Below are 13,041 nucleotides of genomic sequence, written 5' to 3'. Positions count from 1 at the left end.
ATGGTAGTACGGAAAATGAGGGCTAACGCTAAAGAAATATTGTTTTTTAATTATTTTTTGTTTAGTAAAATTATGAAAAATTATTAATTTTCTGGACATTAGCCCCCATTTTCGGTACTACTATCCGAATGGTAACACCTAAATAGGCAACCATTTTATCAATTTTGAAGTATTTAAGAGTATAAGTACTTGGAAGTACAACCTGTTGAAAATAATGACGTCATAAAAGGTTCCAATCGGTAGATTCAAATGACGTCATCTAATGACGTGATTTAACGTAATTTAATGACGTCAATCAATGACGTCATAAAATGACGTCATTATTTTCAACAGGGATGCATAATTATCAGTTGTTGCTCTCAAGTAGTATATGGGCTGGTATGGAGAGACTGGGCATGGCCTAGAGTGACGTCACCAGTCCCGTGGCTGGCGCCAGGTGTTTATGTAAACAGAAGCCCATGTTTATGTAAACAGTAGCTGATAAGGGCAATAAACATGATTTATGACCGCTACTGTCATAAACAAAAAGACTGTCATCGATGGTGACCTACCTTTATTTGTTTATTTATAAATAATTATAAATAATTATTAAACAAAAGCTATATCACGCATACAAGCGGCGCTATGCCAACCCGGAGCCCTCCCCCTTTTATCCCGAGCAGACCCGAGCGCCTCTCTCTCTCTCTTTCTCTCTCTCATAACCTTTATCTGATCTTTGATCAATTCCCAGCTGTGTGTGTCGAATGTCACATACTTGGTTGGCGATCCATTGGCACAAATTTTTAACACTACTCTGTAGTAACCGCCGTAATTCAAATTAAACACTCCAGGCATATGGTTGCACGCTTGCAGTTTGATTTGTTGAGCTCGTACGACGTCCAGTACAACAAGTTGCAGGTAATCGGTTTATTTTTCCAAGACTCGATACGACTGATGGCTAGCGACTGCGCCACGACTCCTTTATAAAGGATGGGACGATAGAGAGCGAGCGTCAACGAGTGACAGTTCTTTCTAGAAACGGCCGTTACAGTATTTACATTCCATAGCGAAACGAGATACGTTTGATATCGATGGAAGCTGTTTTGTTTAACGCATCCGTCACACCTAATACGTTTTTATAAACTGCTCAGATAACAAACATCCGGTCTTGGCTGTGCAGATCTGATTACTGTAACCCCGTCCTGTAGAACTCGTGCGTGGGAATGCGATAGTCGATGATGGCGATGACGCATTATTTTATTTTGCATTCTTCTCGTGAGCCTTTGATAAAACTTAACGGCTAATGCGTCATTCTTGACAAAGTCTAATAAAAAAAAACGTAGATATTTTCGCAGAGAAATGCCACTACACATATGTTACAGAAACATAATGCAGTGCTCGCTACATACTTTAGAGTCGACGCACTTGTTTTTTACTCCAGTCGAATCGCGCGCAGTTTTTTCCGAGTCGATCAAGGTGATGCTTTGATACGGGTGCAACTCCGTAGCTGTCAAAGTAAATTCCGCATTCATTTTTATCTATGAAGGTGGCAACCCAGTGTGATCCTGTCTGATTGGACGTGTCGCGATTCGTTACAATAGCTGTCGGTGTGGATAGCAATTTCGGAACGTGATTATCAGCGTAAACTCCTATTGAATCGGCTTTTAATCCTCTAATAGCTGTGATTATTTGACGCGTATTCATGTTGATGGTGCATCTACGTACTCTTCTTCTACCTCACCGTCTTTTTTCTCATCAGCTTCTTTTTTAATTCCGTCCACAACGTCGCTAGCACGAAATCTTTCGGGATAGTGATATCTCACCATCTGCAGTCGATCGTAATCTAATATAGCTTGATACATAACTTGGCTATTTATGTCGTACGGGTCGCTTCGATGAGGACTGGCAACGATTGAATGTATCCACCTTCTGATTTGATAGGCTCGACGCAGTGCGCAAAAATTCTTCTTATTCTCCAATTTCTTGATACCGTGACTGGTGCACAGCAAGACGTTCGGAAATTGCGGCGCTAGTTCGTCAAACGAAGGTATGCTGAAATCTTCTAAAGTGATGATTCTTCGAGCCACTGCATTTTCCAAAAACTGGCCAATGTAGAGTTTGTGGAGACCCGTGAAACGTGGCTGCAAAGATTTGCTTGGAATTTGTACGCCGTCGACGTAGAGAGAAATATAATTTATATAAAAGTGTTAAAAATTAAAAGGGTTTAACGTACGGTTTCCATTGAATGCTTTGTTTTCCACACAGCTCAAGATTATTCTCTTAGGCAGCTGACCGCGTATAACGTTGTCGATCGAATCGCCCAATATTCCCGAGTGAAGAGTAAACGAATTAACTTCGACTCTCGTTATGGGATATTTAGCCGTGGTTTTCGATAACGCTTGCGCATGAGCCAGTAAAACTCCAGGACTGATTTTTACTTTGCAAACTATGAGTGTAGCTTTTTTGATGCTGAGTTTGAATTTTCCATCGGCTGTCCCGTCCATCAGACCAAAGACATCCTTACTCCTCACTAGACGTACGCGCATTTCTACGCCATTAATCAGCATCTTATCCTGATTGAAGAGGTCGTGATGTAGATGTCCAATCATGTCAAAGTATCGTGGATTCTGTGTAAAATATTTTCGATTTTCCAGCCCTTTGTTCACGATCATAGGTGCTGTGGCAGTGCTCACCGCATTAGCTGACGAATCGAAACCGCCGCTCGTATTGTCGTACCACAGACTCGCTGTAAGATGTGACTCTTTAGCAGCTGGAGCGTAGTTGAGAAGCGACTCGATGTACGCTCTGTAAGGATAGGCGTTATTAGGCGGCGAAACAATTTTCTGATTGAAAAAAACGTCAATCTGATTGAACATTGAATGCATGAAATTGTTGATCGGTCCGACTTTAAGGTCTTTGGTCGTTGCGATAGCCTCGTCAGCGGGTACGATTTTAGCTTGAACATGAAGCATAGTGTGAGCCAGATCAAAGTAATACTCGCCACCTGCTAGCACGACAAATTCCAATGGTGCGTTGACATCGTCGCTAAGAGACGACACAGGCTTATAATGCAGAAAGCTGCTGCTTTCAATGGACGTTTGGGTGGCTGGAAGCGTGAAAAGATCCAGCTCGCTGGACATACATTCCGTCGAGTGAGAATGTAAAAATGACATTTTTACCCCAAACTAAATACGTCTAGAACCAAAAATATCCGTAACACTTCTCAAACTCTGCTGCTGCTGAGTACTTCTCTTTTTAGACCTCTTCTTCGTTTTTCTCGTGACTCTCTTGTTCTGTCCTGCCGTATGTTGTTTGCGTTTTTTGCTAGAGCCGATTGTACTCGATGTACGTGTCTTTCTCAACTGACGCCTTCGATGCATTGTGCATGATTTATAACCAGAGCCTTTCATCATTTCTGCTATTTTTTCACCGGCTTTTCTCTTCAATTTTTTTCCAGACTCTTTAGTACGATGTTTGGACGCCTCCTTGAAATTCGAGCCGTTGTTTGCAACTTCGTCCAACACGTTGATGCCTGTGCGCACAGCCTCTTTGCCCACGGCTCTGACACCGAAAGCGATGTACGAAAGAATTTTGTGAAATAAACCTCCGAGCCACGCACCTACACCTCGTTCGCGCTTATACGTTGAACCGGAATAGACATGTCTCACTCCTCCACCTTCTAGTTGCTCGTCGTAGTAGCGTATTTAGTAACTCAAAAAGTAACAACTAAAAGTCTCACTATCCAGGACGCTCATGCACTCGCTCATCTCTACTAAAATCAAGATTCGGAAGCTACATACTACGCAGCTGTCTAGCGAATTGCTGCATAAGGCCCGCATAGCACTACCGCTTCCGGATTCGTTCACCAACGTCAACGAATGGTTGCCGTCTGATGTCCTTCGGCTCCGCAAAACTGTGAGGGAGGCTGCAAGAGAGCACGGCTGCACCACGTTTGTGAGGGATGGTCGAATATACATCAAGCTAAAGAAGGAGGATCGTGCTGTGAAGATTGCGTCGGATGAAGATCTGAAGAATTTTTTAGGCTCGATCACAACCAACTGAAGTACACATCCCTCATTCCACGTAGATCACCACCATCTGAATCGTCCACCACATCTTCAATCACTCCTAAGGTAACTCTGTCTGAGGGTCTAAGAGTCTGCCATTTCAATGCTAACTCTCTTACGGGTCACATTGAGATGGTCAGGCTCTTCTTGTCCACTCGTCCCCTCTTTCACGTGATAGCTGTGACGGAAACCTGGCTTGACGAGAAGGTAACTTATATCCCTTCACTGGAAAACTATACGCTCTACAGACGTGACAGAAACAGGAACGGGGGAGGTGTGGCCCTCTATATACATCACTCACGGACTGCAAACGTATTATCATCCTCTGATGGAGCTTGGTCGGGCAAGCCAGGCAAACCGGAGTACCTTTTCTGTGAGGTCTCCGCGAAGGCAGTTTCACCCATCTTTGTGGGAGTCGTGTATCGTCCACCACATGCCCCTTTTATTCAGGATAATAACTTCATTGAACAGCTGACTACTTTTATGCACAACTATTCCACAAAGGTTATTATGGGTGATTTCAACGCTGACCAACTCTCCTCATCCGAAGATGCCAAGTTCATCAAGGCCTATATTGAGGAAAACTCCTTATTGTCGGTCCCTTATGGTGCCACGCACCATAAACAGGACTCCGACACCTGGCTTGACCTCTGCTTAATTGATGAGCAGGATCGCCTGCTATCACACTACAAGACTGATACTCCTTTCATCAACGGACATGACCTAATCACTGCCACTCTCGACGTACAGATCCCACGCTACGTACCTAAAGCATACTCTTACAGAAACTACAATCTGTGCCGAGAAGCTAAGGGATTTCCTTGGCACATGTGACTGGTTATCTCTCGCTACGTCATCACTCGACGAATGCATCACCCTTCTTAACGCTAACTTAACGAACGCCATAAATCATCTCGCCCGGAACGGGACAGACTTTACAGAAGGTTTCGCAGAACTCGTCTACCTTGTGATCTATATTATTATAGAGTAGCAAGGGACTACGCTCACAGACAGGTTGAGGAGGCCAGGCTGAATTATTATTATTCACGCCTGTCAACCCAAACTGATGTCGCTGAGATCTGGAGACAGCTTGAGAACCTTGGAATCGCCACCTCTAAAGCACCATCACCTTCTCGCTTCTCTACAGATGACCTCAACAAACACTTTAGTTCCATCTCAAATGATCCACTGGCTCCTGCAGTTGAGGTTTTTCTGCGTACCCTCGATAGTCTAGACTTCCCTGAGCATTTCAACTTCAAGGTTATTACAGAATCGGACGTTTTGGCTGCTGTGTCGCACTTCCACATCTAGGCCAGAGGCAACGATTGCATCCCACAGGTTGTAATTTCAAAGGCACTATCCGTACTCGCTCCTTTACTATGTCGGATTTTCAACCTGTCCTTAAGCGAGTCACGTTTCCCCTCTGCCTGGAAGATGTCGCTGGTACGAGCACTGAACAAGGTCAGTTCACCAACAGCCCTGACTGACTACCGTCCAATTTCTCTCCTCTGTTTTTTATCAAAGGCGCTGGAGTGGCTGGTGCACAGGCAAGTCTCGGAATATCTTGAATCAAGACTACTCATTGACAACCTACAAACAGGCTTCCGCACCGGTCACAGCACACAGTCTGGCTTAATTAAGCTGACTGATGATGTCAGGCTTGGCATAAACAAAAAGAAAGTCACGCTTCTGTTTCTATTTGATTTCAGCAAGGCGTTTGATACGGTGTGTCACGTCAGGCTCCTGAGAAAGCTATCCTCTTTCGGTTTCTCCAAGCAGGTCATCCGCTGGCTTGCATCTTACCTTACGGGAAGAAAGCAGGCCGTTATTGGTAACAACGACGAGCTCTCCACCTTCCGGCCCCTGAACACCGGTGTCCCGCAGGGATCGGTTCTAGGTCCCCTGCTGTTCGCGTTGTACATCAATGACATTGGTTTTTGCCTGGATTCAGATGTGTCCCATCTAATCTATGCGGATGACTTGCAAATATACAGCCAATGCCACCTTGAGGAGCTCGATTCTCGTTCTGACAAGATGAGAGCTAATGCCGAAAGGATAATGGGCTGGGCTGCACAAAATCACCTTAAACTTAATGTCCTGAAAACTAAGGCAATTGTCCTGGGCTCCCCCTACTACATTAATGTTTTACCAACTGTTGCTAACACCTACATCAACATAGGGGGAGCCCGGGTCGACTATGAATCATCCGTGCGCAATCTGGGCTTGGTGCTTGACTCCAAACCAACGTGGAAAGAGCACGTTACACAACTATGCAAACGTGCTCACTCATTAATGTATAGGCTTTACTTTTTCAGGAAAAGTACCAATCTCAGGTTGCGTAAACATCTCGTACAAGCACTCCTATTTCCAATCATCGACTACTGCTCATTGGTATACTGTGATGATTGAACAGAGTTTTCAAACGACTCGTTTACTACTGGCGCTGTTGCTGCTGCTGGATGAACGTTTTGCATGCGCGAAAACATATCTTCGGGCACGATAATCACTTTTCTCGCACGATCCATTTTAAACTTCCGCTGCTGCTGATACTGAATTAAATAACTTCGAGACAAGAGCCCCGATAATAGGTGCGAGTAGAAGCGGCAAAAAAGCACCACAGTGCTGTACGAGAACTCGTTTCTTTTTCTGCCAATCGCTGACAGATTTCTTATTATTGCAAATCGTCCATTTTCTCAGCACGTTTTTGTGCTTTTTGAGTCGTCGTTTATGCGAGTCTTTGATTTTGATTACACCTTGCAAAATATTCAAAGCGCACTTGCATATGCAACGCACGAGTCTCTTGTCGGCTGTGCGTAAAAGAGCCGTACGTTGTTGGCCGTCCGTGTGACAAAGAGCGTTCAGTACAGCTACACGTTTTCTGTTGAAATGCTTGGTGTCCAGCGCAGCTACCGTCGCTTGGGAATATACACGTGCGAACCCTATACTCGTCCACGGCCGCTTGAGATAGATCGAGAAAAAGATACGAGTGAGGTCTGCGCGTAGCGTCTATATAAGCCTCCTGCAGAAACCCCGGACAAATTTGTCGCGCGAGATGCCGAATCTGAGCTCTGTCGCGAGGATTTTTAAATATAAAAAGATACTTTGAATTTAAACTTATGTCACGCTGAGACTTTCCCTGGTGAAAAATATTCTGCGTCACTAGAAAGACCGACAAATTCAAATGATGAGACGAACGCGAGAACAAATCCAGAACTATATCGTTCGGTGATTCTCGCATCAAGTCGTCGAGAATCAGTAATTTTTTCTTTCCCGTATCCACGCTTCGCTGCGAAAGTCCCTCTCGAAAATCGATAGGTACAGCAGCACTCCCGCCAACTTTGAATTCACTGCGGTACGTCACGTGCCACTCGGTATAGTAGAGCAGAACCCTGTCGAAGCAAGCATCGCACATCTCCAGCAGGTGCTCGAGACATTTTTTCAGAAACCAGCTTTTTCCAGCTCCTGCCGGTCCAGCTATGCACACCGTAAAAGGATGCTTCCAACACTTATCTATTTTTTCCACTAAAACGCTCTTTTCCCGAAAAGCGCTTTTTATTAATATTATTCCTCTACCGCGGGGGCGGCGGAGGCGCCGGCGGTGGCAGGCGCGCACGCGGGCCGTGTATACGCGTGTACTCTCGCGGGCCGCGTATACGCGTGTACTCTCACGGGCCTCGTATGCGCGTATACTCACGCGGGCCGCTTATAAGCGTATATTAGCGGCCACGAGTATCATCCGCGGACGAGCCGTCTATACGCATGCATGTACGGCTCGCCTATAAGTGTGCGATGATGAGTGGGTAAAGGAGAGAGAAGGATGTTATAATTACAAGAAAAATTTTAAAATACTTTTTTTTTATTATAAATATATTAAACATAACGCAGAACAATTTATATTACTTAAAAACTAATACAAAAACGAGATTCTTAAATTTACTTTTTTTTATTCACAAAAAACTTACATACTATACTTAACTTTTGTAACCGTACGGGAGCGATAACCCGGGAGTAACATACCTACGCTTTTTTAGAACTATGCTACACGATTTGACCTCTTCTCGTGTGACGAAAGTGTCATCTGGCAGTCTTTTAATAGAATTAAACTTAAGATTAATACATTCATTCTCTTCATCAGGCTTAAAATAATTTTCAATCATACTTAATGCTAGGATAATTTATTCTCAAAGAATTCGAGAAATTTAGCGAGATACCCTTGACTTTACATTTTTCGGATACCTCGCTAGTTCCCGAATTCTCGGTTCTCTCTTCGTCGAGCTCGCAGGTCATATTTCCGAGCAACGAGCCTAACGGGGGCCTGTATTCTTGTGCGTTTTCGTTGCACACAAATATGCACTAATCAGTGTCGCAGTACAGCGCTCGCTTGCCGAGCTTCTTCAAATACGAAAATAGTTTCAAGCGGGCCAGAGTTGTCGTGTAGACTGCTATAACTACGTTCGTATATGGAGTAGAATCCACAGCATCGTCGATGTACTGCCAGCTCGCGTACATCACCTCCTCGTTGACCAGCAGGAGACTCAAGACCTCTTTATCCTCGGCCGTTAGAAGTTTAAGGAGGTCTTTGCACTCCTTGACAATCACCGTCTGTTTTAAATTATCACGCTGTCCGAACTTACCCCAGAACAAGTTCAGACAGAGCTTCGCAACAGTGCGCAGGCCAGGGTTTTTCGCGATTTTTTCCAGGTCGAGCGATATCCCCTCATTTTCGCGATACTCGCGAACGTAACGCGCTTTCGATTACGCGTCAACGCACCAAGCTGGAAACCCCGATGCTTCGTGCTTTAATCGCAAGAAAGTGTCGATGTAGCCAGCGAAAAGTCTTCCTTCACCTGTGAGCGGATCGTACTCGGTCATTCTATACTGCCATATGACGAATATTTCAGTTATAGTATAACCGAGTTCGATTGAGTTTCGCAGCTCATCCGCCACCCAGGTTCCGCTGAACTCTCGGTGACTCGCATCGGAGTGGCAACAATCGCTCTGCCGCATCTCTTCGCAGCATGTACGACACAGTGCAAAGAGAAGCTTGCCATGCATTTTTGTCGGCAAAGGAGGCTGATACAATTTTCTCGGTAGTAAAACCTTACATTTTACCAGCCCATCTATGGCCGAAAAATTGTTGAGATTGCCACCCGTCAGCTTATCAGATTCCTCGCCGACGTAAACCTTTGGATGACCGAGCGGAAATCTGCCTCGTTTACAAATGTAAGGATACAGCAAGCATATATCTTTATACAGAATACGCTCGCCTGGCTTAGCATCGTAAACTGCGACGAAATTTTCTATCTTGCTGATGAGCGGATGCTCCGACACGTACTTGGAGATTTCGGGGTTTTCACGCTTGACTCTGTCAAACTCGCACTCCCAAGTTTCGCATGTCTCGTAGCCGAGCTGTTGGATCTTCGCGATTTTAGCGCGTGTACACTTGAGCAACGCGTTGAAAGTACGACCCCAGGCATTCAGCTTGTTGCGATTGTTTTTGAAACATTCAGGGCAGCCATGCGTATAGCAGCCTTGGTATTAAAAAACAATAGGATTTTCTGCTGGATTGGTAGATGATAAGAATCCATCGACCAAAAATTCCTCGCGAAGCCGATATTCGCACGCTCTGCCTGCATGCACGATTTCGCGACCGATCTCTCGCTCGCACTGCAGCAACCACTCGACGGCTTTTTGGGAGTGCTTGTCGGCGCGCCTATATCCGCCCTATTCCTATAGTCTGTGGCTTTAAGAAATTTTGTCTATAGTAGCCACTACAAACGGGTCCGTGTCTCCGACCTCGAGAAAAATTTGTTTGAAAGACACACATGCGCGACGCAGAATTGTCACATCCATGCGACAGTAGTCGACGATTTCCTGGCTGAAATCGAATACTGCGTTCGCTGCACGCATCTCGCTGTGCCACAGCAAGAACTGCTCGCGCTGGCTTGACATAGTGTCGGGCAAATAATAGTGCGGATCTGGTATAGCGCCACGGTATTCGGCGTTAGCAGAGGTGTTAAAAAGGTGCGGAAAACAGCCTTTTTTCGTAGTCTCACCAAAACCGAATGTAGCAGGCAATGCGGCCAACTTCATTTGAAAATAGCTGAGACTATCGATGAACTTTGTGCGTCCATACCGGGTGCACAGTATTTTCTGACCATTCAGTATGATACTTGGCGCGCAATTTATTTTACGTTCGACAAGCCGCCGTAAAACGAATTGCGCATCGCACCCTCGTGCATTGTGCAAGATGCATATTATATTTTCAGAATCCGTTTTGTCGCGTACTACAAGCTGTAGCAGCTGACCAATCGGATCTCCGGTAAATACATGCTCGCGCACACCGCACGAGGGACACCATTCTGATATGTCGTCAGAACTTATGCACTCCGTGCAGACTTGCAGACATTCGGGGCGTGCATCTTTATGCTTTCATCGCCTCGATACGATGCTTCTTGCATCGTTTCCAGATCGTAAAAAGCATAAAGATATTTTTACGCTGAAGCATACTTTTTTTCGGCTGTATAAAACAGTGTTGATTATAACCGTGTATCGACTTGCAATGTCGACACCCAGGTAAGACAAATCTGCAGCACATCGCATAAATGCTTGTGCTTCGCTTTGTATGATCCCGAAACCGAATGGTTGCAAAAACATACATCGCCGAAAAAATTGCGATTGCACGATGCGCATTTTCGCAAAGCTTCGTTCTCGCTATAGGGTGGCCAGACGAAGCAGCTCCACCCTATAGCGAGAACGAAGCAGCGCAAACACAGCTGCCTACAGTTGTGATCCTCGATATTACTGTAGCCGCAATTGCAAAAAGTACAGAAAAATGTTGCCTTCGCAGCTCCAAAAATATTGACGATCACGTCGTAATGAAACTCGGAGTAGAGCAAAAAAATTACGGTTGTGCAGGCATCGCTGCGTCCGTCAAAAAATGGTGCTTCACCGCTGCCCATCGAGTCTGTCTCGTAAGCAACTAAAGCTGTACCACGAGCAGTAAAATAATGCTGGAATTGACGAAGTTTTTGTACACCACAACCTCCGCGAGGTACGAGAACACCGGCATCCTGGCACAATTTTACAGCTCGCTCATGCTGTAGTTGCCCACGACCGTCGCGGATGACTTTCCACTCGGCTCACATCGCTGGAGTATCGCTCGTCTGAAGCGCAATTTTCGCTTCGCCTACAACGATCGCTCTCGGCAGACAGAGATTGTCATGATTGCTGATCTGAATGATGGACCGTTGAGAAACGCTGTCGACGGTCAAGTTGTTCCGTCGATAGCCACCTGCACCTACAGGCATCTGTACGACGGTCAATCAAACGGTAAATGACTCGTCGACTTGAAAATTTGCGTTGCTCTGAACGAGTCCAGACACCACAAACCATAAATCGTCGCCAGTCAGCGCGCTCGCGAGACGATACGAGAGCCCGGCCGACCCGTTTGCGAAATATTCGCTAGAGATTGAAACACCGACGTGATCGCTCCCGCTTTTGATTAGAGTTAGCAAATACTCGTAAATGTCGCGTATTGCTGACTCAACCCAGCTGAGCATGTTGGTCATACGCAGCGGTGTTTTAATCCGTAGCGTCAGACAGCGAGGGTCTGTACGGGATTTCCGTAAGCGATGCACCGTATTCGCGATAATTTCGAAGCGACGATAACGCTCATCGTCACGAGTTTCCTCCTCCTCCTGATCCAAATCAGAAGCTGCAACAGAACCGCTTACAATACTATTGTTCGGCGACAGTGCCTCTTCGCCCATGGTATCGACGCCGTATCAAGTTGTTTAACCAACGTACTTCCTGCGCACGACCGTTATTTACAATTCGTAGTGCAGCAGCTTGAAAAATCATAGCCGACGTCTGATAACTTAAAAAATTATTATTGTTAGTAATAATAATATTTAAGAAAATTTAAAAGTTAAAAAAAATTTCTCTTACTTTCATTAATCCGACGGTCGAACGAGCTGTATTGATCATAACGTGCATGCGGATCCATCGCAACTTTCTCAGCGGTCTCATCCTGAGTCGCAAAGTCCTCGGAAACCTTGGCTCTCGTAGGACCAAACTCGGGAGCTCGCTCGTAGTGGAACGAGAGCAGAATCATCGCAGCCTCCATCGTTTGCTCGCTACTTCTCAGCGGTGCTGGAGCGCCCGCTCTGTAGACAGCGTACTCGTAGACGCCAGGCCGATCATCGCCGTGATCGCTGTCCTCTATCTTGCTATCAGCATCATCCTTCATGGGCTCCTCCATAGGAGCTTGTATCTCCTTCTGCTCCTCCTGCTCCTGCTCCTTCTCCTCCTCATCCTCCTCCTCATTCTCCTCCTCGGATGAAGTAGCTCGCTGTGGTGAAGGAGGTGATGACACAACAAACAGCGTTGCGTCGGCGTCGCTCTCCTCAGCGTCTCCTTCAGGGTAATTCGATCTACAAGAAGAAAAAAAATAAAGTACTATTATTTTTTTGAAAAAACTGATTGTAGGGAAAACTGTAAACTCTTACCATGATCCTCGATGATATGCCTCAGGCAGTACACATCGCGTGCACCGCGTTCCACCAAGAAACTGCCGACAATTTGTATCACAACACTAAAATGTTTAAATATTTCTGATAAAAACCGGCGATCCAGCGATACGCGCAATGCGTCAGCAAGCAGCGCAGCTCGCGTCGCAGTCTCTCCTCGCACATCCGATGAACGCGCACGTTCCACTCGCGGGTACACTTCCTCTGCACAGGTAGATGACGACCCTTGAGCGCGTTGGCTACGCGCAAGATCGCATCGCGAACTTCGTTTGTAGCACTGGACATTTCTGCGATACGTGGTAAGCTGGCTCTCTCAATGACACGCATTTCGAGAGACTGATGACTGCGCTGGCGTACAGAGAAGTTTTGTAAACGGCTCAGGGCTTATATGAAAATATCATGCCCTTCTTAGGAGTGATTTCAACGAATAAGAAGGATCGCAGAGCAGAGAAACCATTAAAGAG

The 13,041-nt window shown here is 45.7% G+C and overlaps 1 protein-coding gene across 15 annotated transcripts in view; it reads left to right on the top strand.

The window, feature by feature from the left end:
* Dop2 (dopamine receptor type D2) overlaps positions 1-13,041 on the top strand; it is a 572,837-nt gene that overhangs the window by 494,425 nt on the left and 65,371 nt on the right. For 3 of the 15 annotated variants that reach the window (XR_004227951.1, XR_004227941.1, XR_004227948.1), the window contains one exon: positions 7,362-7,371. The gene's annotated coding sequence lies outside the window, so the exon portion shown is untranslated. 15 annotated transcript variants of the gene reach the window in all.

Source organism: Nasonia vitripennis (assembly GCF_009193385.2).
Source record: "Nasonia vitripennis strain AsymCx chromosome 1 unlocalized genomic scaffold, Nvit_psr_1.1 chr1_random0006, whole genome shotgun sequence".
NCBI classification, from domain to species: domain Eukaryota; kingdom Metazoa; phylum Arthropoda; class Insecta; order Hymenoptera; family Pteromalidae; genus Nasonia; species Nasonia vitripennis.
This window is presented reverse-complemented; position numbering and strand designations above follow the sequence as displayed.